At 44.4% G+C, this 26,922-nt stretch overlaps 1 long non-coding RNA gene across 1 annotated transcript in view; it reads left to right on the top strand.

The window, feature by feature from the left end:
* The first annotated feature begins 539 nt into the window (after positions 1–539).
* The window catches only part of LOC138285960 (uncharacterized), a 51,346-nt gene continuing 24,963 nt past the window's right edge, over positions 540–26,922 (top strand). The window contains exon 1 of the long non-coding RNA XR_011201672.1: positions 540–682. This is a non-coding gene — a long non-coding RNA (uncharacterized lncRNA). The remainder of the gene's footprint in view (positions 683–26,922) is intronic.

The following is a 26,922-nucleotide window of genomic DNA, read 5'->3' as shown; positions in this document are numbered from 1 at the left end:
TTGTAAATGCTTGTTTAGTTTTGCCGCATGGAAGTGCCCCAAGCCTTTTTGCTGCACCTCCCTACTTCAAAACAAAAGGGCAGGAATGCGCCAGATCTGTCCTTGGCTCCTGTGCTGGCACACAAATTGATGCCTAGTGCCAACACAGGCACCCTTGTGCAAGGGTGCCTGCATTGCAGGGATGATTGTCTATGTGTGCTGTCGAATGAAAACACATAGAAACATTTCTCCAAGTTGTGCCACTTTAACGTCACCACTGAGGTGGCATAATGTATTTTAATATTATATGCCAATGGGACAATTGGAAAATCTGAAGTGCACCCCAAAATCCCCCCACCGCAAACCCCCGTCCCCAATTTAACTGACCAAGCTACGCCAAAAATACTGAAGGTAGCAAACGAAAATTATTCTATCTAAAAATGTCAAAGTGCCCTAATCTTTTTTGTCTTTCAGTAGAGAAACTGGAAGTCTCTTCCAGCGGCGTAGGTGTGTTTGAGAATTGTGAGAAGCTGCTATTCTCATACCAAGCTACGCCCACACAAGCCGGTTCCAGTTCTAGTCCCACCGCAGCGACTGAAGGTCACCTGGATGGCAAACACGAACAAATACGTTGGCGCCCGGTTATCTGGTTAAAAGAATGGCATGCACGAGTGGAGGTGAGCTGATGGGCACCGAAAGAGAGGTAGGCCGGAACTCTGCTCGCTCACTGGTGTTTGTTTTCATGCCTGCCCGTCGACTTCCGAGCACCATTCAGGGTGGAGAAAAGTATACACGCCTGCTGGATGCCTGTAGAGGCGTGCAGCGTGGGAAAACAGGTTTTGACCTCTTTGCAGTAAATATAAATTAACTGAAAACACGTTTTTATAAGGCGAAAAGGGTTTTCTCTTATACAGGAGGACGAGCAAGCACACGTAATGGGCTCAAAGATGTGCCTCCAGTGAACAACCCTCAGTGCTTAATTTGTGAAAAAATACGTGCCGGTGCCCAAAGCCCTCCTTTTAAACATGCGGCTGCTGCAATCAATTGTGCCAGCACGGAATACTGAGGCAGCGTAATCCTGAAGCCATCTCGGGCCTCTTCAATCCATTACAGCAACTCCCTGCCCCTTCAGCTCACTCTTGCAGCTTTCTGCTTTCTCCCATTGTGACGTTTTTTCGTTTTTCTCTTCCTGCGTCTTTCCCATGTGTGTTTTTTGCTCGCAGTAAATGTTTGAGGCAGAAAAATAAGTGCTGTCGCCCGCACTGGAAACAACAAGCACAAATTAAGCACTGACAACACTCCACCAGGACCAGCAAAAAGTGACCATCAAGCGTTATATGGAGTAGTGTCATTTAGTGGTATTATGGTGTGCACAATTCAGTGCTTTAAATGGAAATATAAAAGTTGAGGTACTCATTACACCAGAGTACCTGTTTGCTGTTGAAAAAAGTGCTAGTACAATAAAGCCATTGTAATTGTAATTGTATTTATATAGCGCTTACTACCCCTTGCGAGGCGTTAAAGTGCTTTTCGGCAAGTAGCATGCTACTCCGGAACCCAAGAGGAATTAGTGGTGGATTAGTATAGAGAATTATGAGCACACATTGCACCAGTGCTGAGAAGTGCCGGTGCTCTCCCTTTCAAATGAAAATAGTGCAGGTGCTCAGTTCCCAACAGTGAGTGCCCATTTAAAGCAGTGGTGCAACTGCACCCCTTTGGTTCACTCTGTGAAGCCCATCTCCACCTAGGGAGGGTACGTGATCATCTCCAGAGCTGCCGACCTTGGAAGTGAATAACCTTGGCTCGATATTCTGCGACTCGGGCGAATCACTTTGATCTCCCGCTGGCTATACAAAGAAAAGTGTAATGTTATCTGGTTCTCATAAAAAGTGCTCCAATGCCCTTGGGCAAAGTTTGCACTATAATTGCACAAAAAAATAGGCGGACAGGGTGCCAGACAGAAATCAGACAAATGTATTTTAAGAAGCCTTGTTGCTCAACGCAGACACTTTCTCCAACTTTTCCCGCCTTTAGAATCCTAAGTGGCTTCCTATTGATTATGCCGCAGTGTCAGGTGTGGCTCCAGACTGGAACTGCTGTTTCTTTCATAAAGAGAAATGGAGGTATTTGGAACTGAAAAAAAAGAGAGAGAGAGAGAGAGAGAGAGAGAGAGAGATGACACTCTGCCAGTCGCACAGCCAGAGTCTCCAAGATATTCTAAGGCTTTTCTGAGAAGAACAAACATGCAGTGGGTCTCACACACTTATAATTCCTGTTTCATGCATTCTAGTATATTCTTTTTGCTCATATGCAAATTAGTCTTGGCTCACCCCACAAAGGGAGAGTCCAGCCCACATTGCTTGGGCATATCTCCTCTGTACAGGAGGACAAGCATCTCTCGACACGTTTCAGCCATGTTGGGCCTTATCAGTGAGATGCAGCTTGAGTTCAGCAGCACAGCGAGTTACACAATCAACATCTGAGGATATCAACTCTGAAAGGAACAATAAATGATAGATGGAATGATTGTCTGGTCCAAATTGCTAGGCCATGTTGTCTGTCTCTGGGAACACAAGCCACCCTTCATATGTTCGGATGTTTGCTTTATCTATATTTTTGCATTGATACTTATAAAGTGCAAACCCTAAGGAGAAACAGAATATTGGACACTTCAGTGGGTGTTTGGATATCAAGTATAAATGTAACTTTTTGAATTACATTACTTTTTACAACTACATTTCACATATTTAAAGATTTTGGCATAGGGAAATCGAGTGATTTGATTGGAATCACATGATTTCTGTTATGCACTGCAACCAGAATTCAAATCCAGGCCCCCAGATTCCAAAGCCAGCAGCATAGTGACCAGATTACATCTCTGCCCATCCGTGAGCTGCAGCTCAAGTCCTAGGACACAGAGTCTGGGCATACCTGCTGTGAAACAGAGATGACCTAGTTGTCCTGATCAGTTCTTTTAACATATAGTACCACAGCTTTAAGGAGCTGTAGAATCAATCTTATAATTACAAACAACATCTAGACAGGTGCAGTCTATGCCCTTCTAAGATTCAATTGGCTAGATGTTAAGAAATTCCAATTAAGGGATGTTTTGGTCACATCCAGAATGGACACAGTACTCTCACAATGCTAAAGTTCATCAAATGTCTCCATCACATCACGCTTCAAACTAGAGGACATTGCTAGATCAGTATAGTTAAACCCATCTTGAATTCCAGCTTGTATACTGTCCTGATATGGTGTTACTAGATGTATGTGGGTGAATATTGCTAAAGTTTGGCCTACTCCTTTCACTCTTGCTTACCAACAGATATGTAACTGGTTAGTTAGGGAGTGTAGGGCGTAACCGAGGTGCCAGTGAGGCTGTCGCCAACATGCTTGCTAAGTGAGATACAAGCATTCCAAGCGTCTGTATGATGTAGGTCCCCTGGGGAGTTGTCTCCCAGGAAGCGGATATCCAGGAGCAAAGGGGAGCAGATGCAGCATCGCAGTGCGAGAGATGGCCAGGTAAGATCATCAGATCTCCATAATAGGTCAACTATAGAGGTAATTGTGCAATGGATAGACACTATTGTGTATGAACATCCAGAATATGTTAAGGACTATGCTATGGGAGGATAACTAATATGGAGGAATAGTCAGAATGTCACCAATGACACCCACTAGGGTTCTGATTATGAGCTGCACAGTACTTGCATTGTGCACATTTCACTTTCAAAATTAATGTTACAGTGCAGTAATATTCCAACAGAAGCATGGAATTAGAAATGAATCCCCCCAAAACAGTGCTTAATTTGTAAATAAAAACATGCCGGTGCCCAAAGCTCTCTTTTGAAACACGCAGATTCTGCATTTAAATGTGCGAGCCATCTCGGGCCTCTTTAATCCATTTACAGCCACTCCCTTCCCCTTCAGCTCTCCCTTTGCGACGCTTTTTCGATTTTCTTTTCCTCCTCGTTTCCCATATGTGTCTTTTGCTCACAGTAGTTGCCTGATGCAGAAAACAAGCACCGGTCCTCAAAAATAAGTGCTGGTGCCCTGCACCAGAAAGCACCGGCTCAAATTAAGCACTGCCCCAGAACTGAAAACAAGTGTGCGAACCCAGTTTCCACGTGAAAGTCTGCACCATTTTCTCTGTTCCAGGGGGACTAACCCTAACTACCCTCACATTTATGATCTGCTCTGAGTAGGCAGTGAATTATGATCTTGAGGGCAGGTGCTGTAAGAGGGTAGATGGAAGGAAGCAGAAACAGATGGCTAATGGGCAAGGGTTTGGGTATCAGTAGCTAAGCTGGTGGTTGTTTAAGGCCCTTGCTTCGACGAATGGTTCTCTCCAGTGGTGATTGGAAAGTGGTGCAGCTCTGCCAGCAATTCCCCAATGTGCCAGCGGCCGCTGATGTAAAGGTGGCCCCGCCTTGTGAATCAAATGGAAGTGCACTAGAAGTCTGAAGTGCAAATCTAAAAATAACACCTTAGTTGGGATTCATAGATGCATTGCTTGTTTTCCTCCTTGGGCTCCAGAACAGAAAGCTGTAACTACCAAAGTGATGCTTTGTTTAGGGAACTTTGGAGAACGAAGTTTGTTTGAGGAATGGAAAGCTTTTTAGCACTACATTCATGTTTACTGGGTATTCAAGTTTACTGGGTATTGTGGGTCATGAAAGTCAGTGCAAGTCACATCTTGGGTGTCAAACTTTTTAAACATGCCTGGGGTTGCTGCTTTTCTCTAGCTGCTGAAAAGCATCAAGCTTAAAGCTGTAAATATATTTCTTTTCAAATTTTAATGAAACACTTATGTTCTAAATATACTTAATATGGCTGCATCTCTTGTCTTTCCCTCTCGTGTGGTAGGTCATCCCACAAGTGGTCAGTCCTGTTTTTTCACCAAAGGAGGGGCAGAAGGAAGCGTTGTTGGATATTTGATGTTATCACACGATGACCCTGAGATGTGGGAGGTTGCACTGAATGTGAATGTTTCCATGACAGTTTTTCATGAAATCGCCTCACAATTGAATGGTACTATGGGTTTTTCTAACTTTAGCAATGGTAGGGAACGCCCGACCTCTGGTTCCTCTTCACCTTTTTAGGAAAACAAATTGTATTAGCTTCAAATAGTAATAGAAGCAATGTTGGTACTGAAACACAAAATATTGTGAGCCTACTGCCATATATTGACTTCTTACAGTTGCATTAGTGGATCAAAGCTATGGATGCTATAGATATAGAAGCTATAGACGCTATAGATATAGAAGCTATAGATTTCCCCACAAAATTGGGGATTATGACATCTTGAGGCAGGGAATGTACAAATGACCCCTTGTTAAATTCAGAGTTATGCCTACTTTTCAGTAATGTGTACAATCTTAGGTTTGCTCATCGTCTTTCTGTCTTTTTCACCCATTAATGTCTACACATAAAATATGCCCATAAAGTTATTTGCGGGCCACTTGTTAGAACTCAGACAATAAGAATTCAGGAATGCTATATAGCTGTTCTTCAGAACGCATTTTTTGCACAGTGTTTTAGTGGCAAGCAATGTGTACACATGCTCCCAAAAACACTAGTTTGAAACAAATCTGAAACAGTTAATATGTGGACCAAGTATCATTAATCGAAACAAAACTTTGACCACAAACAGGCTCAAACAGCAAGCAAATATTGGAAAATCTAACAGTCTCACCTTTGAGGCATTAGCAAACCTGTTGGCTTTGCCAGTGCTATTTGCTAAAGCTGAACAGCATCGGTAAAAAGAAAAAAAAAGCTTGTTGCCAGTGCTGAACAGCAGGAGCAGAAAAGCCAAAATGATGATGTTTCTCATGCCTGTGTCACTACACATAACATCATATGTCAAGATGCTGCAGTGAACATTATGGCTTTTTTTTAAATTAATTTTACTATTCAAAAATGGCAAATTTGGTGTGATGAATTAAAAAATATAACAGAAGAAAAGGTGTGTGAAAGTGCATTATAAAAATGGAACAAATTGCAGCTGCCTGAGCCTCCAAAAAAGTAAAAAAAAATAAAAAAATGAGATGAGGAGGATTGGAGAACCAACATATGAGCAGGGGAGGCAGGCAAGCGACTGAACACTGCTGAGCGGCAGGGAGCAACAACATCGACCAGAGAGGGGTGGGAGCAATGGAGCTTGAACAGTCTGTAGAAATATAACAAAAAGGGGAAGAAAGAAATCTTGCGTAATGAAAAGGGGCATCAACGGATGAGCTGGCAAAGGTGGTGGGGTTATGAGGAAAGAAGCGGGACACAGGGAAGCGAGCAAGAAAACACATGCACAGACGCAGACTGCAGAGATAAAATGAAAAGAAGTACATCCCTAATGTTAGCTGTGTAAGGATACAAGTCATATAGTCAATTTGAGGGTAAATATTTTATGTTTTGGGGGAGGGACAAACACAAGAAGAGGAAGGGAGCCATAGAACAAAAAACAAATAAATATGAGAGACAAGAAAGGCAACTAATAATGCTCCAAACTTTACTAAAGCTTACTTTGTGTATTGGTATTTCACCCAATACGTATTGTACACAATGGGCCTTTCCACAAGTCTGTATGTGAGACCTAAACAAGGGCTCAGCAAATGTGGTGGTAAGCCGGATGTTATGTTTGGCAAGCTGTCTCACATGGGCTGCAAGAGCAGAGTGGGGGCAGACTAGCCTGGCAGGTGATACCACCTTCTGGAGGTGGCCAACAGACAGTAGGCAAAAGTGACACAGCATGGTTGGGGACAATGACCTGGCAGGAGCACATGGGGGAGTCTACCTCCCCACCTCCCCACTTGTACAACAATGCAGCGGTGGCTATTTTGGACTGAACCAATTCATAGTAAAACACTAGCCAACCATCAAATCTGCAGAATTACACCTCAATCGCCAAAGCAGAAACAGAGTAATAAATAAATAAACAAAATAAACATACAAAGAAAGTGAAGGAACACTCAAAAGAACAGAAATATGTCTACTGACAGAAATAAACAAATCTCTGCTGTTATTCAGCAACTCCAAGTGCATTCATCAAATAAACCAAGCAGCAAGATGGCGCCCAAAAGAAAGGAAAGGTTACATGACTTTGAGGATTTCACTGAGATCACTGGTGAGAAAGATGAAAACCAAGATGCTGCCAACAATGAACAACACAATAGACAAAGATATCCACTAGATACTCAAGTAACTGCTGCCACCTCAATCCTTTACATATCAAAAAGTAAGGAACGTGTCAAATGCAATACATTTAATCCAAAAAGAATGTAAACTATGAGTGATGAACCTTTACATAATGTCACAAGAAAAAGGGGAGTTGATTGGTGAATTCATTGCCCGCCACCATTGCGCGGTTCAATACCGTGAATTCCAAAGATTCTCTCATGAAGGAGCCATCAAAATATCAATCATTGAAGGATGTCAGCATGGGCAAGAATGTCAGAAATGTGGTAAGGACAGTCCCTTTGAGAAAATGCGCAACGAAGCAAACAAAGACAATCACCAAACAGCACCATAACACACAACTACACAGGGACTGCCAGAGAGAAGATCATAGTTCCTCCACATCCTGCTCAAAATCGTGCACTACAAGACAGTCAACAAGATTTTAAACTGCATAGGGGTTCACTATCAGCTTACTTCCAGTGGAAGGATTAGTATCTATTTATGGTTGCTGATGAGCACACTACAAAGAAGAAATATTGCCACCTAAATCTCATGATGGGTAATCACCCTGCTTACTTCATCCTGGACAGCGGAGCATAAACTACATGTGTGCTGCTGACTACAAGCCGATTAACCCTAGGCCAGGGTTTACTCAAGCAGATGTTAGGGTCTACATGTGGATAGCCAGAGAACCACTTTTGGTCTTTGACAAGTTCAATGTGACATTAGCACACAACGATCGCATCACTGAAGCTGACATGCGTGTGATAAATTGGCCAATCAGCCTATCGATTGTGGAGCAGTTAAACTTAATTGCTGTTTTCTACATGGTGGACAAAGATCAACCCGTACTTCAACAACAACTAAAACTATTCAACAATTTAGGAAAAATGAAAAACTTCCAGTGAAGTTACACATAAACGAAAACATCAATCCGGTGGTCCAGCATCACAAAGCATACTGTTTCGTTTACAGGAAGTAATAGAGGAGGAACTACAAGAACTTCTACCAGCAGGCATCACTGAGCAGTCTCGAGGACCAACACCTGAGATCTCAGGTGGTAATTGTAGTTTGGTGGTAGCCTTAGCAAAGGCTACCGCCAACCTAGAATTACACGAATATATGTAACCAAATTCACAACACATCTATGGCTATTCTGACACAAAACATGACACTTCGGCAGTCTGCATCAGCAGAGATATTCCAAGAAGCCATCAGGGCAGTCATCACTAGAGTGACGACATCCTGTATTTGCCACATCAGTGGAAGGACAGAACCAAGCAAAGATGGGAAAGCCCCAGCAAAGATGAAGCCGGCTCCGAATGGAGCCGGCGGATTTGCTGGGGTGCGACGGGTGCAGTTGCACCCGTCGCGATTTTCAGTGTCTGCCAAGCAGACACTGAAAATCTTAATGGGGCCCTGTTAGGGGGCCCCTACAGTGCCCATGCCAGTGGCATGGGCACTGCAGGGGCCCCCAGGGGCCCCACGACACCCGTTCCCGCCAGCCTCTTCCTGGCGGTGTAAACCGCCAGGAACAGGCTGGCGGGAACGGGGTCGGAATCCCCATGGCGGAGGATTCCCTGGGGCAGGGGAAAACCGGCGGGAAACCGCCGGTTCCCCTTTTCTAGCCGCGGTCAGAATTGCCCCGGAAGCACCGCCAGCCTGTTGGCGGTGCTTCCTCTGCCCTCTGCCCTGGCGGTTAGAAACCGCCATGGTCAGAATGAGGGCCATAATCTCGAACAGAATAATTTGCCCAGACCTGGATAAAGTCAAGGCTCTCGGTGAAACCCCAGCTCCTAAAGATGCCAGTGTTGTTTTCTCTTTCCTAGAAATAGTCAGTCACTTCTCCAGGTACATAAAGGACTAGGCCAAGGTCAGCAGTGCACTCAGATATCTAACCAAACAAGGATGAACATTTCAGTGAGCACAGGAGTGTGGACACACATGTCAAGAAATAAAAAGAAACATACGAGTGCCACTGACATGCTCTGTTTACTGAACTCACAGTGGAAGCCAGCCTGTTAGGCCTATTATCCATTCTAGCACAATATTGCATAACTTTGTACTGTGGCCAAATTGTATCCTAAGCCATCTGCTTTTGGACATTGATAAGCCATATTCATAACCTGAGAAAGAAAGCCTAGCAATAGTCTGGGCATGTGATTGCTACCCTATCTTCATCTATGGAAAAAATGACATAGTCACCAACCACCATACGTTATTGACACTATTACAAAATCCAAAAGCAAAGATAGATGCCTCCTCTGATTGAACAATGAGGAGCACATTTTCAAGAACACTCATATACCATTATACACATACAGAGAAAGGACAGCAACCCGACAGACTCCGTGTCTCGACATCCATTGACTGCCGCCATGCAAACAATCGCTTCGGCTGTAGACTATGCCAGCTTTGTTGCATGCCAAGCAACTCCCCCATTTATGTCTCTTCAAGATACTGGAGAATCCACCAAAACAGATCTCATGCTGGTGGGGGTCAAGAGAAGGGCAGAGGTGGCACATTCACAGTGACCATCTCTTAGGAGCTACAGACATCAAAGAATTGTCTGTGTTTCGACAAATACATGATAAGCATAATTTTTAACACCTGCTCAGAGCAGGAGTTAAAATGACTCGCCCATTACTACTTTCAATGGGCCTCTCTTTACTTTGCAGAATTAGTGCCATTTTTTATGGCACTAATCTTGCAGAGTACCACAATAGCGTCATAAATAATGACGCTATTGTCCTAGTGTGCACCGCATTGTAAATACAGTGCTACCATGGTGTGGTTAGCTGCCGGAAAGGGGGGCGTAAGAAAAGCAGCACATCACAGCTGATGCACCACTTTCTTGTAACTCTGGCCTTAAGTTTCCTGTTTTGAGTATTTTGAAAAGCTGTATATCTGTTATCAGATTAAATTTAAAAGAATAAGTAAGGGTGATAAAAACATATCTTGTGTTGATATACAAAAAAGGCTGCCCAACGTAAGTGGTGCTTCAAATAGGAAAAAATAAGTTTAAAGACTCACAAAAATGAGTCAGGTTCAGGGTTACAGGGCGGGGATAAGAGTGAAGGGTCTTCCCTAGGACTAAATGCCTAGGGTGGAATTTGGAAATTTGGCACAACACATTCTAGTGTGAAATTGAAGCAAGCCTATATTTCTAGTAAAACTATTCATGTTGGCAACATATTTGCTGCAAAAAAGTGATCAACCTACAGGTTCACAGTTTTGAATTACAGAGTGACCAGTTCAGCTTCTTTTCTTTCTTCAGGGGTTGATAACATGAATATTGTTCAGCAAAGTAATATTAGCAGCTTCAATTAACTGAACAATTCACATGTAATATGGTATGCACATGTTTTTCATCTATGTACCCTAAAGTGTTATAGTAATGTGTTAAGTAGGAGTAAACACCCTTAACCCTTATCCAATGCATGCCACTCTCTTGTGTGTTGTCAACATTTGGCTAAGTTGAGGTAGCAGTGAGTTGACACTGTTGACATGCAGGTTACTTGGTCTAGCCTGAATTATATAGCACAGAAGGTTGAGCTTCTATGGCATAAACCTGTGTAGTATGAGGATCACTGCTTCCACTGCCAGTGAAATTGCTTGTTAGTTTAGTGTGCCTGTTACAGCTGTACAACTATATAATCAGAAGATTTAATGTGGAATTGCAGGAAAATAGCATTTTGGGTTAATGCACCAGATTATGGTGCATGGTGTATTGGTAGATTGCAATTCCAAATGCCAGTAAAATGAGTAGATGTGGTTACCCATCTGTTGCAGAAACTTACCATAGTTACAAGTCACCACAATATCATGTGTGTCACTTTCAGATAGGTTTAGTTTAATAGAGTGCCATCATTTTCACAGCCAACACTGTTGAAAGAAAATCTCCCAGCACCAGAATGCAACTCACTGTCTGATAAAACGCCAGCCTGACGCAAGTGAGAGAGGGACACGCGAAAACCATGATTTTCTGTCCAACCTCCAGAAGCCAGAATGGGATCCAAGTACATCTAGGAATTGCAGCGAGATCTTTGTAACATGCAGATTACATGTCAGAAAGTTGTTAATGAGCATTCTGCAAAAAAGCGGTTTACCCTGACTGCCACAGATTACTTTGCCTTTAATATAGCTCAGCAATTAATGCAACAAGGACACAAATCTGTCACCTGCAGGTAACAGATTCCAATTCTGGTAAAATACTCAGCTTGCTGTAATGCCAAGTGTGTAATCTGCACATCACAAGTTTGAGCCCTTGCAAAACCAACACAACCTTTCGCTGTTCAAAAGTCTTCAAACTGATGACATTTGATTTTATATATATAGTGATAGTTATATTTAGAATTTAGGTATTGCTGCCAAATTGCCTCATTTCCACGTGCCGCCTTCAGATAGCCTGGTTTATAACTGGGACGAGTTATTTTGGTTTTACCTTGTATGTTGGTGCTCAAAATATCAGCATGCAAAGCCATGTTGGCTAAAGAACATGAGGCTGACTGGAAATCTCCCAGATGACATTGGCAAGTATGCTCATGTATATTAAACCTGCTTCCCCACTTTTCAACAGTTGAAATTAATCTCAAAATATATTGGTGGGTGCATAATAATACACTAATATTGTATAATGTGTAAACAAAAGTTTGTTGTCATATTTTTTTCTTCTCTACTCTTCCTTCCAACATCACAAAAAAAAAGCAGTGCAATGGGGTTAACAGAAGTCTCCCATTGCAGAAACAGAAAGAAACAAGCATTGGCATAGCCAATAGGTCTCACCTTTGGGACCTAATAAATATTTAGCAATGCAGCACATTATCCTGTGTGCTACAACATATAATGTTGCTACACGTGCCACTGGTGACTGTCCACACACACCGAAGGATGGGCTCTTGTGCTACTTAATGAAAATGTGATAAAGTCTCTTCAAAATTCAAAAAAGTGTATTTCTCTAACTAAGAGGCTTTGACAAATAGGCACATTATAACACTGCATTGAGAAGTACTTATTTAAAGTGCTTTTTTGTACAATTAATAGTCAGAACTTCTATATCTGGAAGTGATTTTATATGCGATAATGAAGAAAAAGGTTTTTGTGACATAAGATATAACAGAGGCAAGTTAAGCTATGACATATCAAATACTCAAAACCCTAATGCATTAAAAACTACACAGTCACATTGAGTTCTTTAGAAAATCTAAAATCTATTTAAAATGCAAAAAATGGTGAAACACTGTTGATACTGTATTTTAAACTATACATTTAATTTAAGATGTGCACAAGCAAATTATAAGTTGTCACTTGCACTGAAAAACAAAACATCTGAATAAAACAGCAGTAATACAAATACAAAAGTGGTTAGGAACATGCAATTTGTATAAGACCATCACTTATATTTTGAATCCAGGTCGCAGCAATGAGGAACTCTGTGACGTGCAAATTGATCACAGCATGAAGACACGGAGGCAGAGTATGGGGGCTGCAGCGAAGCTACTAACTGGGCGAAAACATATCAAAGAGAATAAGAAGTCTTACTCGTCAGCCGCGGCCCGTCCTTTGGGGCTAAGGGGCCACGCCCCTGACCTTTTGCTTCTCATGAAGAGTGCCTGTTAGGCTGAGCAAAGGCCAGCCTGACAGACACTCTTCATTTTCAGGTCAGGCAGCCAGGAGCTAGGCATTCGCTATTTGCACAGCCTCCTGGCTGCCTGAGCTGAACTTTGCTGGGCTGAAGAGGTCACAGCTCCTATGGGCCTGACCTCCTCAGCTCAGCAAATGTGCTTTGAGGCCCTCCCTCTCGGTGACTAGGGAAGTGTCACCCATTGTCTCTGACCTGGGTGCCTCAGGTTTAAGCTCTGAAGCGTCCAGGGAGAGTGTTAATCATTGACACCTTGTCACAGAATGGGGTGGGGTCAGCAGGCTCACTGACCCCATCCCACTGTATGAAGAAGTTGGGACAGCAGCCCCAACCCTCCTGGGACCTTAAAGGCTGAGCTGAAGGAAAGTGTGTGTGTGTGTGTTTTTAAATGACTGGTGCATGCCAGTATGTTTGAATGCTTGATAATGAGTGTTGTGAATAGATGTGTGTGTGCGCACGTGTGTGAATGAATGAGTGTGATTGTGAGTGTGTATGTGTATGTGCGTCCCACCCTCCCTCCTAAAATTACCGGCTGCCACTGTTACTCATCCTGCTGCCCGAGCCTTGTACCCTGCAACTCCAGATCAGTAGCACCCGTTGGATGGGACAAAGTATGTGCTGTATTACAGTCATGGGAAATGTTAAAGAATGAATATGAATTTATTAAAGCTAAGTGGATCAACTGATTTTATATATATATATATATATATATATATATATATACAGGGTGTGTGCTGGCTGGCGCCTGTACGCCCGCACCCAAGCGTGTCAATATCAACTATCATGCGCCACAGGGTTACTTCAAGGAACAAGGGCGGCACTCCTGGTGATGGGTAATCAATCATTATTCAGTCTTTTTGGCAAAAAAGGCAGAACAGAAAAGGCGTCAGTGTGTTTTGGCCCTGACAGGCCTTGATCATGCGACAGGCATTCTGATGTGAGTGTTGTATGTCAGACAACTATCACAAAATAGGGGAATAATTCTTGAAACGTAGGCCACGACCTAGAATTTGTTTGATTGATAACTTAATCACACTTTATACTAAACAAGGATAGGATGACTTTAGCTAGCGGAACTAAAGTGTAAAACATAGCACCTGAGTGTTAAAATACTCGTTACATTATGAACAGCTAACAATGGAGGGCCCCGTGGAAAGCAGACGTAGTCTAGTCTCTCCAAGGGAGCTTTCGGGAGGGAAGTGACGGAGGGAGGGCAGGATTGGTTGGTGAGTGCATGGGGTAGGATATGGGAGGGGTATATATATTGAGAAGGGTGTGGGGACCGGCCTCTTTCACACCAGCATGTTCGTTCACTGGAAAGTTTGACCGGTCCCATGGGGCAGGTAGAGTTCAGGAGGTTCACATTCCTTGCAGCGCCATGCCTCAGAGCCACAACGCTGCTGCTGTGAGGGCCGTGTTTCGCCTTTTACGACAAAGCCGGCCAGTCTGACCTCCTCAGGCCTGGCGTGTTAGACCAGGCCTGGGTCGGAATTACACGCCCTGCCGGTGGCCGTGTGCGGTTCACCCCAAAGGGCAAAACAAAGGAAGTCTGTTGTGGGGAGGGGATGCAGTAAAGTTTCACCAAGCAGTGGGGGTGGGGGGGTGGTGGGCCCCTTTAGTGCGGCTCCCTCGGTAGGGGGGGGGTTGGGCCCCTGATAGATGCCTCTTTAGTTGGGGGGGTGGAGGGCCACACCGGGGAAGGGCCAGGAGCAGGCCCAATGGCAGAAGGCAACACACCCACGGAGGGAGCCCCCATTGACAGCGTGGCAGGCCAGGTGGCTGGGCCTTGTAGCCAGGCCAGCCCCTCCCCAGTGGTGCAGGCAGGGAAAGTGGGGGCCAAGAAGGCTGGGGCCAAAGGGGCCTCACCAAACAGAAGTCCAAGTGTGCAGGTAGGCTGGGCATGGGGGGCCAGGGGACAGCAACCTGAAGACTAGAGTGGGGTGAGCTGGTGAGGAGAGGCAAGGGACTTTGAGGGCCCCTAGGGGCCCATGCAGGGAAGCATTTTCTGGCTGGCCAACCGAGCAGCCGGCAGCACATGACTGGTCCCGGTGGACATTGAGGAAAGGATTAGGGAACAGAGGAGGGTGGTCAAAGAGATGAAGGAAAGATGGGCCCAGCTATGCAAGGGCAGGGAGGAGGCTCTAGACAGGGAACGACACCCGAAAAGGAAGGCAGGCAAGGAGGAACTGGGGGGACCGAAGGGCCGTGGGTCTAGGTTGGGCTTTTGGTTGTGGGTTCCACGGGAGGTGAGTCAAGAGGCTCGTGCGGCCGAGCGGTCCAGCCGTACGACGGACACGAGTGGCGCATACGGCCATGCGTGGCGGGAAGAGTTAATGTTAGTGGTAGAGACTGGCGGAAGATAGGTGGTGCCAAGGGGGCGCACACGGCCCAAGTACGTTGGTCTGAAGCGCTAGAGGGGTCTTCGGCGGCCTTCTCTACACCGCAGGAACATACTGGGTGCAAGTATGGCGGACACTGTGAGGGACGCGCTCATGATGAATGGACTGAGGCGTTGGCTGCGAAAGGTGTGCACGACGAATGTGAGATGGACGATGAAGTGGAGGTGGATCTGGATTACAAGAATGAGCCGGAAGAATGGGAAGAGGGAGAGATACGCGAAAGCGAGGTGAGTAGCGAAGGTGGGAGAGGGGAAGGTCGCAAGAGCGGCGCAACTCCCTCTTCGGTTTCTATATTGCAGGTGAAGGCAGTCAGAAGAAAGGCAAAGATGACCTTATGCGAGGAGGAACAGGCTCGTCCATCTCTGACATCGGCTAAGGGGAAGACTCCCCGGGTTCAAGGTAAGGGAGAATTGTGGTCAGTTTGGAACGATGGTCAAAAGAAGGTTGTGCCAAATACACGCAAGTCAGTAGGGGTTGGCATACCTGGAGTTAGCGTGGCCCAGGTGGGGGACCGTACGCAGGCAGTCCAGACTGTGGCTTCTGCAAGTGACATGGGGGACACCTCGAAGGGTGACGGCAAGGATGGTGAGGACAAGGTCGGAGAGGGGCTTAGGAAGCGGCTCCCATATATGGGTGTTGCGATGCCTTTGGGTTCTCACGTGGCGGAAAAAACGAAATCCAGCATTTTCCGACATGAATACGTAGATGTGTTCAAATTACTCCACAGGGACATACAGGCTAAGGAGGGCTCCAAGGAGGAGGAATGGGAGCTAGCACGTAGTTTCCAGGGTGCCGATTACGATGGATAACTGGACGTCTGCATTTTTAATATATGCCAGAATCTATTGTGAAAAATCTCCTGACAGGACCATCGCGCTTTTCAAATATCTGGACATCATACGCAAGGCACAAATGCATTTTGGGGGTTTCACATGGTTGAACTATGACGATTAGTTTAGGGCACATGTCAGCGTGAATCCATAAAAACCCTGGGGGGATGCTGACTCGGAATTGTGGATGCAGTGGATGGCTTCATCACATTCTGCCACATCCACGCATTCCGGCAGTGGCCTACCAGTAGTGTACAAGCCCTTTCAGGCGCGTCTCGCCCAATGGACGTGCCTGAGGATTTGAGGATTTACTTCTCCTTCACCATATCACAGCTCCAGGAGCACTGAGCGCCTCTTGCTGGCCTGAATAATGATAGACAGGGTTGGTCAATCACTCCATATCTTTCACCATATGTGAACTTGCATAATGCCACACCCTCACTAACTGTGGAGTTTGGTGCATTTTTTCATTGTTGCAGGACAGTTAAATGGATCAATGGAGTGAAACCAATTTTACTCATACCATTTGTGTGCCAGAGCACACTCTGTGGCACTGATTAGCAATGTCACTGTATACAGAGTTCTAACACCACCAACAATGGAGTCCAGAAAAAGGTGACAAATCTGTGGAGACTTTGCAGAAAAGCAATATGCTACAAAGTGGCTCTCCAAGTGAGATTCCCCTTCCAGCTAAGATCTTAGGTAGACTAATCATTCCCTTTATGGACTTCACCACTCGTGTAAAAGAAGGACAAATTGTTGCCTCCGAAGCCGCACTTGTCTGTTCTGTGCCTTTCTGAACCTACTCATTCCCATCTTTCTAGTCCTGCAATAACCACTATCCCTGTCCATGGGGAACTCTTCTTCTCATTTACAGACCCCCACCAGTGAGAGGACCACTGGTTGATCCACTAGATGGTGCTTCATTATGGGAATACCTCCAGTAGCCTTGTCTCCTCTTTGATAGCTTTTCCATTCAAGCCACCTCACAGCAGTACTCCTAGCAAGATTATAGCAAGACTTCAGGTCATAGCCCTCTCCTGAGTAACAAGCAGACTGTCCAAAAGCACCACCCTGGAACTCACAGATTTCTGCAGTCTGCTGACAAGAGGATGGCACCTCATATTTAGTTTACATTTGTAGACTAAAACTGTGTATTTCCACAGCCTGACTTGTTGAGCTCTGTCTAGCGTTAGAGCAGTGTGTTTCATCTCACACTCAGCCATATGTCATTGTATAAATATTGCAGGTAACAGAATAGATTGGGTGATCCCTAACTGGGGCTTGCAGGACAAATGGCACAAAATGAGCTGGCCTTCCCTCGTGTGGCTGTTACCCAATATGTATATGCCCTTCTCTGAGGAGAATTGGAGCAGGAAGAGGGCAGGGACTGTCCTTACATTTCATAGTGTCTTTGGTCTTCTTCCATCCTTTCACAGGTGCCTGGTTCACTTCCAACTACTTTGGGGATGTTCTAGGGTCTGCATCTAACATGCCCATCATTTGGCAGAGATGCAAAATAGACTGCTGTCACTCACGCACACACACACACACACCCTACACAAATGCAAGTATGCAGGCACAGTCACTTCGTCTCCATGCTTACACTGACACACATCTACAGTGCAAACATTCATGTGTCATCCATGATCACCATGATGGAGTGAAGAACTTGAGGAAAGGGACTGGCAGGACCCTTACTTTAGGAGGAGACAGAGGTATGCCACAATCTCCATATACGTGACTGGAAACAGCCTGTCTCCACTACTATGATTATCTGCTGCCTCCCCAAACAGTATATTCCAGAGTTGCTTTCACTCTATTTGGTGTGCCTCTCATGACCACAGAGCCCAGGTATGGGTCTCAGTCCAATATTGCAAACGATCACCATACATGCATGATTCATGAGGGACTGAGGCAAATATTACAGAAAGGTTCTGAAACTAGCTATGGAGAACGTAGGGCAGGGGCGCATGTTCCTTTGAACCATGCATGAGACATTCCTGCCCAGTCATTATCCAAATGACAACATGGCATTAATAATTTCAAGCCAAAACCAGGAATGTATTTGGCAAGATACACAGATTGCAAACATGCATATACACAAGGAGAACTTTGCTTTTTGCCAATGGGTGAATGCATTATTTCTGCATGCAGATTTACTAATCATGAGGGCAAGGTTGTCAAAGCAAATAGTGGGCTGTCTTTCCAATCCTAGCCCTCCAATCATAGGATGCATTGGTTCCATCTTCTGATGTCAGCATTCCACCAAAACACGGATGCCCACTTACACACCCATATGGGCTATGGAACATATTGTCCTACTTTGGCCTTAAAATGCCTTTTAGTGAAATCAAAAGGTTACATTTCTAATCCTAAATTAAGGCTAGGAATATAATTCTCTGTACATCAGTGCTCATGTCTTATATAGGCGTCAGTCTGTGGTGGTCTGCGGCAGGGGGGGTGTCTGCATGCACTGCAGGAGTCCTGCTCCAAGTCGAACTCCAACAGGGGGAAAGGAGGTTCTACTGGTGCCCATCTATGTGCGTCCCTTAGTGTAAGCGAGAAATGCACATAAATCTACATACCATGACGCGGTCGCAAGATCATATTGATCACATTTTCTCTGTAAAAATGTCTCCTCCATCTTGTTTTTTCCAAACATGGCACAAATGTATAGAGGGTGGCTCCACAAATAATACTCCAACTGGGCAGTGGCAAATTATTTAGTGTGAGATGTTTAGTATCTTCTAGTCTATTTCTATTTCATTTGGATATCTGCACTTTGCGTAGAAATACGGTTGATAGCTTCTAGCATCAAACTGATGGGATCAGTAAATAAGATTTTCTTCGCTTTTTTTCCACTACGCAGTAAGTGAAAATGATTCGCAATGCAAAGCTCCCTTTTTCGAAGGATTCACTTTGGTCTACCACACACTGAAAAACCCCATGTACAGTAGGGAGCCTACATTCGAGGATAGGAATTTTGTCAAGGTCCTATTCCGATGGCAGCTACCAATTTTGGACTAACACGTGGCCCTGTGTTGATTCGTAGACACAGCCATCAATCAGATCGCTGCGACAACAGTAATCTGGTTGGCCACTCTTTCACACAATTAAAAGAGGACCATATGTGAGGCCTATTTTAATTGGTGACCATTCATAAACTTTAAAGACCGGCTGTTGAGGTGCAGGAAACCTCTGTCAGCCTAATTGGATAGATGATAGTATTCAGACATAATATCCGTCCTTTTCCCAGATCAATTTGAGGACTGGTTGCTGGCATTTTAAACTGAATTTTGCTCCACAAGCAGACTAAACCAACAAGCATTGGCAAATATTCCTCATTGTCAATACATTTGTTTATTTGCGTCTATGAAAAACAAACAAATCATCTGGTTCCAAAGGCACTTATGAAAAGGTGCCAGGAATGAAAGGCAGCGAAGATAATAATAATGAGTGTATAGGGGAATCAGGGGTTGGCCGGAGACATTAGAAGGTGAAAAGCAGAGTTGCACTGGGAAAGAAGGTACGGGGGGAAGTAACAGAATGAGACACACAGGAGGGAGTCAGCAAGAGCGGACAGAGATGGATGTAGTTGCAAAGTAGTCCCACATGCAGTTCAGTGCAAGCACCAGGGTCCAGGTGGAAGGATCCCACCAAAGAGCCAATAGCCTTTGGTGAAAGATAAACCGAGCTAAGAAGTGATTGACAAAGTTTCAAGCCAATGAGTGAAAGAGGCTGGTCAAAGAAAGCAAAAGATTGAAAGGAGTAGACCCAAACTCCACTCCATATATATTGTAAGCAACATGTCTGTTTGATAACTACGCTGTCAAAACCGAGACCTAAAAAAGGGCAGATTTGCTTTCAGCTTGTCTAACTCTACCAAACATCTGGCAGGCTAGCGCACTGTTATTCTTCAGGAAATGTATGAAGGTCATGCAACACGTTATTGGGGTGCAATTCTCTGGATGATGAATCCCAGGTGATTACCTCCTTCCCTGCATCTCTCTCCTTACCCACCCCTTCTGTACGTCATCTCCTATTGCCCCACCTTTGAACATGCACTCTGTTGCTTTGGAGCTAGGTTTGAGCTCTGTACATCCCCAGTGCGGACATCTAAGGACGCTGCTGTATCTGTGGCTCCCACACTCTGAGTGTGATGGTGGGCTGCTGCGGGAATGTGCAAATTGCAGGCAGATGCAAGCAGACTTGTGTCAAATGAAAGCCATGCTCACAGCTGATTAATATCTACTATGACAGGTTGCAATTATAAACCTCCCAAGGCGATTTCTCTCCCGAGTCGCTTTCAAAACGACAAAAATCACAAGTATTCACTAGTTTGCATTGTTTAGGCCGGATCTTTGTTGTCTGTGAAAAGTCGTGAAAACAGTGGATTAGGCATGGCTTAAAATCCCATTATTACTGTTCCCAGTGATAAATAGCATTTTCAGACTAGTCTTGCATTGTGAGAATTCTTCTTCACGCCCCTTCAAAGAAACAGAAAAAACATAACTGAGACTCGAAGAGGGATCTGTTTTTATTGTTGATTCTTTACACAGAGAAATATGTTCTCTTGTATAAAGATTGCTCAAGTGGCATTTGGAAAGATGCCTTTAGGTTCACGATATATAAATACCACAGTCATACAGTCTTTTTTCTATTTCTGCTTCTCACATTCAGGTGGTTATATGAGGACCTATTTCTGACCTGGACAATATTTTGGTGCATTACAATCGCCTGGGGAATTACTGGTACCGCAGGGTTCGGGTTCTCTAGTGTGGTATTTCCCACATATTCTTACTTCGCAAGTGGGAATAGAAGACAAAATGGTAACATTATTTATTTTCCCACTTTTCGGCTGCAAAAGTAGCAATATTGAGGTATTTTGCCACGCAAATTGCACCTGATTTACACTGGCAAAGTTACTGCAGGTGAACCCGCCAGGTCTGTGAGGTTAGTTTTGCACAACTTGTGATGCTACTGTGCACAGCAACTCCTGTTTGCACCTGGAGACCCTTAGATTGATAATAGTCTATTATTTCCGGATTTATCGTTTAGTTTATTTCCTCGAGAAATTGTATTTCCTTGCAGTACACTAGTTATGTATCCTATTACTTTGTTTTCACTGGTGATAATTACCTCTATGTCAGCAAAGGTTTATGTCTATTGTTAGGTTTGCACATAGCTGTTCTGTCTCTCTTCTTTTTAGGGTCGAGCCTGCGTCGCATGCGCTTGCGCATGCATTTCGCTAGCGAGACGCTTTAGGGATTAATAAGGGCTCGGAGCCCCGTCCACGTGACGTCAGTATCTTTCATTGGTTCGTGGGCTTGCCTGTTAGAATCTGCTTGATTTCATTAGTGGAAGGCACGCATACGTCATGCCTTTTCCGGTGGTTAGCCCTCCACGAGCGCATCGAGCAAGTACAGAAAACATGCAAGGCTCGCTGTTTTCCATTCGGTTTGTGGACTACTTTTTCTCTATTTTCGCAACGCGATCTCGCTTGGCCGAAGTCGAGCGCTTTGCATAATATCGATCCTGTTACACAGTTTATTGCACGTTTTCCGGTTACGTACATGGTTTATGTCACAAGAAAAGTCCAGTTAGGAGTTTACAATGCTATTAACTATAACACGAGCAAACGCGAGACCCGTCGCATTGCAAATGCTTGTTTAAGTATGATGTTAGCCAAAGCCTTTTGATTTCAGTGAAATTATAGGTGTAATTTACCTACTTAGAGGGGCTTTCAGGCAGCATCCTTTATACATTGGTGTGTTATTGTGTTGTCCACATTTTTCTTCAGCCCACTACACAAATACAGCATGAGATAATGTGCCAGCCTAATTCAACTTCAGCCATTGGGTAACTTCACTGTGAGGAACAGCTTTTGCCCTTTCACATGCGCAAATCCACTCACAAAGTAGTTCACTTACGTGCAAGGGACTACTATGGACAACAACATTTGTTTGCTTTTAGCAAAAGTTTTTTTTAGAGTGATGAGTCCCAAAGACACACAAACAAGTACTGACAAAGCCAAAACGCTGGGGTCAACATCAGACCTATTGGCTGTGCCAGTGCTTATTAGGGTTGCAACTTATCTCCATAACATTTGTGGAGCCTTTCATGTGTGTGAGCTGTTAGCAGAACAACAGGAACAGTCACTTCACACGGTCTTTCCCTGCTTGTTATAGTCATAAATTTGGGGTATGGTGGAACTTTACTACCATACAGATGCAAGTTTAGGAGTGGGCGGAGCACTAGTTTGCAGAATTCCATGGAATTGATAAACAAATCCGTGGAATTCCACAAAGTTCCATGAACAGCAGAGTGCCGCCTACCCTGAACTGAATGCTCCCATTCTCGAAAGCGCTAAGCACGGTCGCCCCTCCTTAGCGCTTCCAAGATCGAGTGCATTAAGGCCAGGGCAGATGGAAGCAAAAGCTGCCGTTTTCAGGCCTCTTGTGCACCAGCCTGCCTCATGCGCAGTCAGTGCACATGGGACAGGCTGGTGCACAAGAGGCCTGAGCAGGCCAGTGCATAAGTGGCCTGAAATGGCAGATTTCACTGCCTATGGCCCTGCTCTGAATTTAGGCCAGCGCCGTAGACAGCAAAAGCTGCCATTGCAAGCCTCTTGTGCAGCAGTGTGCACATTAAATAAGAAACAAGAACTTACCTGGATTCTCCAGGGGGTTCTCGTTGCCAGTGCAGCAGCCTGGCTCTTCCTCCCTCTGACCCCTATGCCCGGAATCCATTTCGGAGCTGCCGACGAACAGCCCTGCCAACGTTGGGTGAGTAGTGTGCACTCCAGCCCCAGTTATGGGCCACACAGCGCAGACTGTCTGCGTTTGTGCTGTGTGGCCCTGCGCTGCTCTGCTAGTGGGGCTAGGGGAATTTTTGGTCAGACTCCGCGCTCAAAGCGGTGCACCAAAAACTCCATTAGCTTTGCCAGCAGAGCGGAGCTAGCCGCCCACCCCTAGTTAACCTAGAAGAAATAGAAGCAGCCATGTTGGTGCAAATATTTCGGTTTGCTAACACACAGGCTTAAAGAAAGTCCTTTAGGGGTAACTATGAGTATTCATTTGTACCACTGACTTGCTTTTGCTCCCCTCTATGACCTCTATGGCTAGACTACTCTATGACTAGTCTTGCTGTCTGTGGTACTTGAGTATGAAGAAATAGTTGGTCTTGAGGTACAAGTAAATAGTGTTCTGAAAGCTATGTTTACACTTTTTCCTTCCGTGCCTTTTCTCAGCATGAGCCCCTCAGCAGTGACTAGGAGGCTGTTGAGGGTCACTGTTCTTCGATTGTTGGCTAGAGCCCACATATAAGGGAGGGGAAGAGCACGAGAAAGGGCGTAAGTGTATTTTGAAGCTGTACTGGTCATTCTCAGTTGTATCTTTGCTTCATTAGACTGAAGTGGGATTCTGAATACATACCTGTGCAATTGTGAGGCTTATCTTGGCATTTGAACTTTTAGCTGGGCACAGTTAAGCTGCAATGTGTGTTGAAGGCTAAGGGCTAAACTGGGCATTTGTGGCTAACCGTGCACTAATGTAGGGTACACTAGGAATTTAAGACTCTACAGAAGCATGAAGAAGCTTAACCTGGCAGTTGAGACCTTATGTGCACAAAGTGAGACTGCACTCAAAATGTTAGGCCACACATGTGCCTGGGGAGGTGGCCACAGGCTTTCAAGGCTACAGCTCAACATTATGAGGGTGTAATGGGTGTATAAGTTGTATACAAACAGTTGTCACTAGTAAAGCGTTACCACTGCTTGTAATGGCTGTGGCAGGGGAAGTGATGGTAGAACTGGGGCCTTTAGAGCTATAGCTGGTATTTGAGGTACTGTCTGCACAATTGAAACTACATTTGAACATATCTTTGTGCACAGCTTTGTGAGTCATATAAATATTTTTTCAGATCCAAGAGATTCTAGACCCAACAAAAATCTTCTAAATCCATATTATCTGGAAGGAGTGATAAGTGGTCTTTAACAGCCGACAAGGTGGAATGTTCCAGCCTTTGCTGGCACAACGTACCTACACTATAGGTAGTAACCACGCCAGAGTGTTGCGACTGAATATACTGGGCCTTGGCCTGCTTCCTTTAAACCCCATTGAAGAGTTTAAAAAACAGGAATTGCAGCCATTGGTATCAACTTCAGCCATCGGTATCAACTGGCCACAGTAACCACCCATCTGAACCAGAAAGTGAAGAATTCCATGTTCCATTCTGCACCATTTTATTAATCTGTTCTTCCATGAAATTAATGTACGGTTGCTAGTTATCAAACTATGCAATAGAGGGAATGCTAGGGTTATTCAAATTTGTAATATTGACCAAACCAAGACAGGTAGGCTGTTGTATGGTTTGGCGCGGGATCAGACACGCCGTAAATAAAGCATCAGTGCCCTGGACCTTCTCCAAACATATTTTAGTTCTATATTGTCTGTCCTTCCAATGATAATAACCCTTCAGGGCTAGAGCTGAAATAAATGAGTCAGAATAAATCAATTTTGTTTGTGTGAGCATGTTTTTCTCCGGTGGGGAAGGCATACTCTAATACTGACATATTATTCAGTCTGTAGGGACATGATCAGAAAAATAAGAACACTTCTTTAAATTTGTTCTACAACTACCTATAGGTGATGTCAGGCAGTGTTCCTACTGTGTATAATTAAAAACAGCACATGGAGTACTAGCAATGTGTAAATAGTGATGTGCATAATAACGCTAGCAAAATATTTCACCATCATTTGCAGAACTCAAGTAAAAATCATAATTTTCAAGTACTGAGTGTGATTCTAATTCAGATAGCATATTAGAAACAGTCACAATATCCCATTGATCCAAAATGGAACCTATAGATCATGTCATCCATAGAAATGTTTGGCACATAAGGAATTTATAATGCGTCTATAGGACGAAAAGTGTCACATGGGACTTTATTCCAAACAACACCGTCATGGACAGGAAACGCAGTAATGTTCACAAGGGACAAGTATCTTCTGACCTTATGTGAAGAATGGGGCTTCAGTCCCCAGCCACCAGTTCTGGAGAAGAGCATTCTGGGAGATAATGTCCATTCAACAGCAGGAAGACAATTATAACAAATCCAGTCCAGAGTAGGAGGAAAAAAAATGAAAGAAAAGTCCAACAGTAGGACCATGGAAGAATCAGATAAGTTTGTTTTAGCCAAAAGAACAGTACGCAATGACAATGGAAGAAGGAATGCGAAGAGTTTGAAGAAAAATCATCAATGTTGACAAAGTTATCAGAGGCAGTCTGAGTAAAAACATGGGCCTCTTCAGGCAAACGAGAGCAGGTAGGCACCTCAAAAGGCAGTTGGTAGTATTTAAATTAATTGCGAGTGGCAGCAGTAGGAAATGGCAAACTTACGTTAGAAACCCATCCTGTGTTGTCATCTAAAGTCCAGCATTTGAAGTCCCCAGTCTGGGAGTAGAAAGATCAGTACTACGTAGTGCATGTAGAGGGATTTCTGTGAGATAAATGTCATGAACATAAGACAACGCTTCTGAGTCAATTTCTTGTAAAATTGAAATCACTCAGGCAGCAAACCGACCTGGACTGTTCTTATTCCCTGTGGAAGTCTACAGAACCTTCATTTGGTTCCCAGCACTGTGAACGCAGTCAAATTGCATCTTCCAGGCACAATATTTTGACAGAAAAAGGATTGGAAATGCCCAATGCAGTTTTGCATTTTTTACTAAAAATTTTATTTATTAAGGTTGTGCTGTGCGAATTGTGTACAGCAAAGGTCCATGTGTGACTGTTTAGATGTCTATCATCCAGTAGGAATCATCAGGTTTAATCACAGGGAATAATGGATTATTCATTGGGAAGACACAAGGCTCAATCACACCTTGATATTCTAATTGTTATAGAATTTTTCCTAACAGGGCTGAACGGACCTTGTAGGTATAACATGATAAGTGTGTCCTTATCCAACCAGCCAGAATAGTATATAATTCTGAAAACTGAGGAATTCTGCAGCACGTGCTTCTTTAATTTCCTCGGAAAAAAGAACAGTAAAGGAAGGTAGTATTACATCTTACCCCTGTAGGACTTTTCTAACAAACTCAGGTGACCAATCAGTCTCAGCCAAGAAAATTAGTTAATGCCATTATGTTACTGTTAGTTAAATTCTGCCAGAATATTATTTTAATAGTACGTGATATATCGCCCTCAATTTTATGTGCAAATCATAAAGTTTATCAGCATAGCCGCTGATCTGGAGTTTCAACCTGTACATAGTCATTAGTCGGTCTTGCCACCATAAACTCTTGAAGAGACTAGCTAACTATTGTGCACTATTCTGACTTCGGCTGTGCTGTCAAGAAAAGTTCTCACCCATGTCACGTTCAGAAGTTCTGATTATTTGTGGCATATTTAGTGGAAATTCCTGCCACTTTCTTCTTTTCAAGTTGTGCTTTTGGTTGTGGAAGTATTTCTTCCTTTTTAATAATGAGATCAGAGGAGACCTGTGAGTATGTTTCTAGTTCCCATATTCTTCCTGTCTGCAGTCACCTCCTCCCCATCTGTCTGACCACTTGTCTGTAGAGTCCTGAAAGGAACGAGAAGAACATGTATCTGAATACTGAGGCCCTCATTCCGAGCCTGGCGGGCGGCGGAGGCCGCCCGCCAGGCTTCCCCCCTCCGAAATACCGCTCCGCGGTCGTAAGACCGCGGAGGGTATTCCGAGTTTTCCCCTGGGCTGGCGGGCGGTCTTCACAAGACCGCCCGCCAGCCCAGGGGAAAACTCCCTTCCCACGATGACGCCGGCTCGTAATAGAGCCGGCGGAGTGGGAAGGTGCGACGGGTGCAGTTGCACCCGTCGCGTATTTCAGTGTCTGCTTTGCAGACACTGAAATAC

The sequence above is a fragment of the Pleurodeles waltl genome, chromosome 3_1, assembly GCF_031143425.1.
Source record: "Pleurodeles waltl isolate 20211129_DDA chromosome 3_1, aPleWal1.hap1.20221129, whole genome shotgun sequence".
Lineage (NCBI taxonomy): Eukaryota > Metazoa > Chordata > Amphibia > Caudata > Salamandridae > Pleurodeles > Pleurodeles waltl.
Note: the sequence above shows the minus strand (reverse complement) of the source record. Positions and strands in the feature narration are given on the sequence as shown.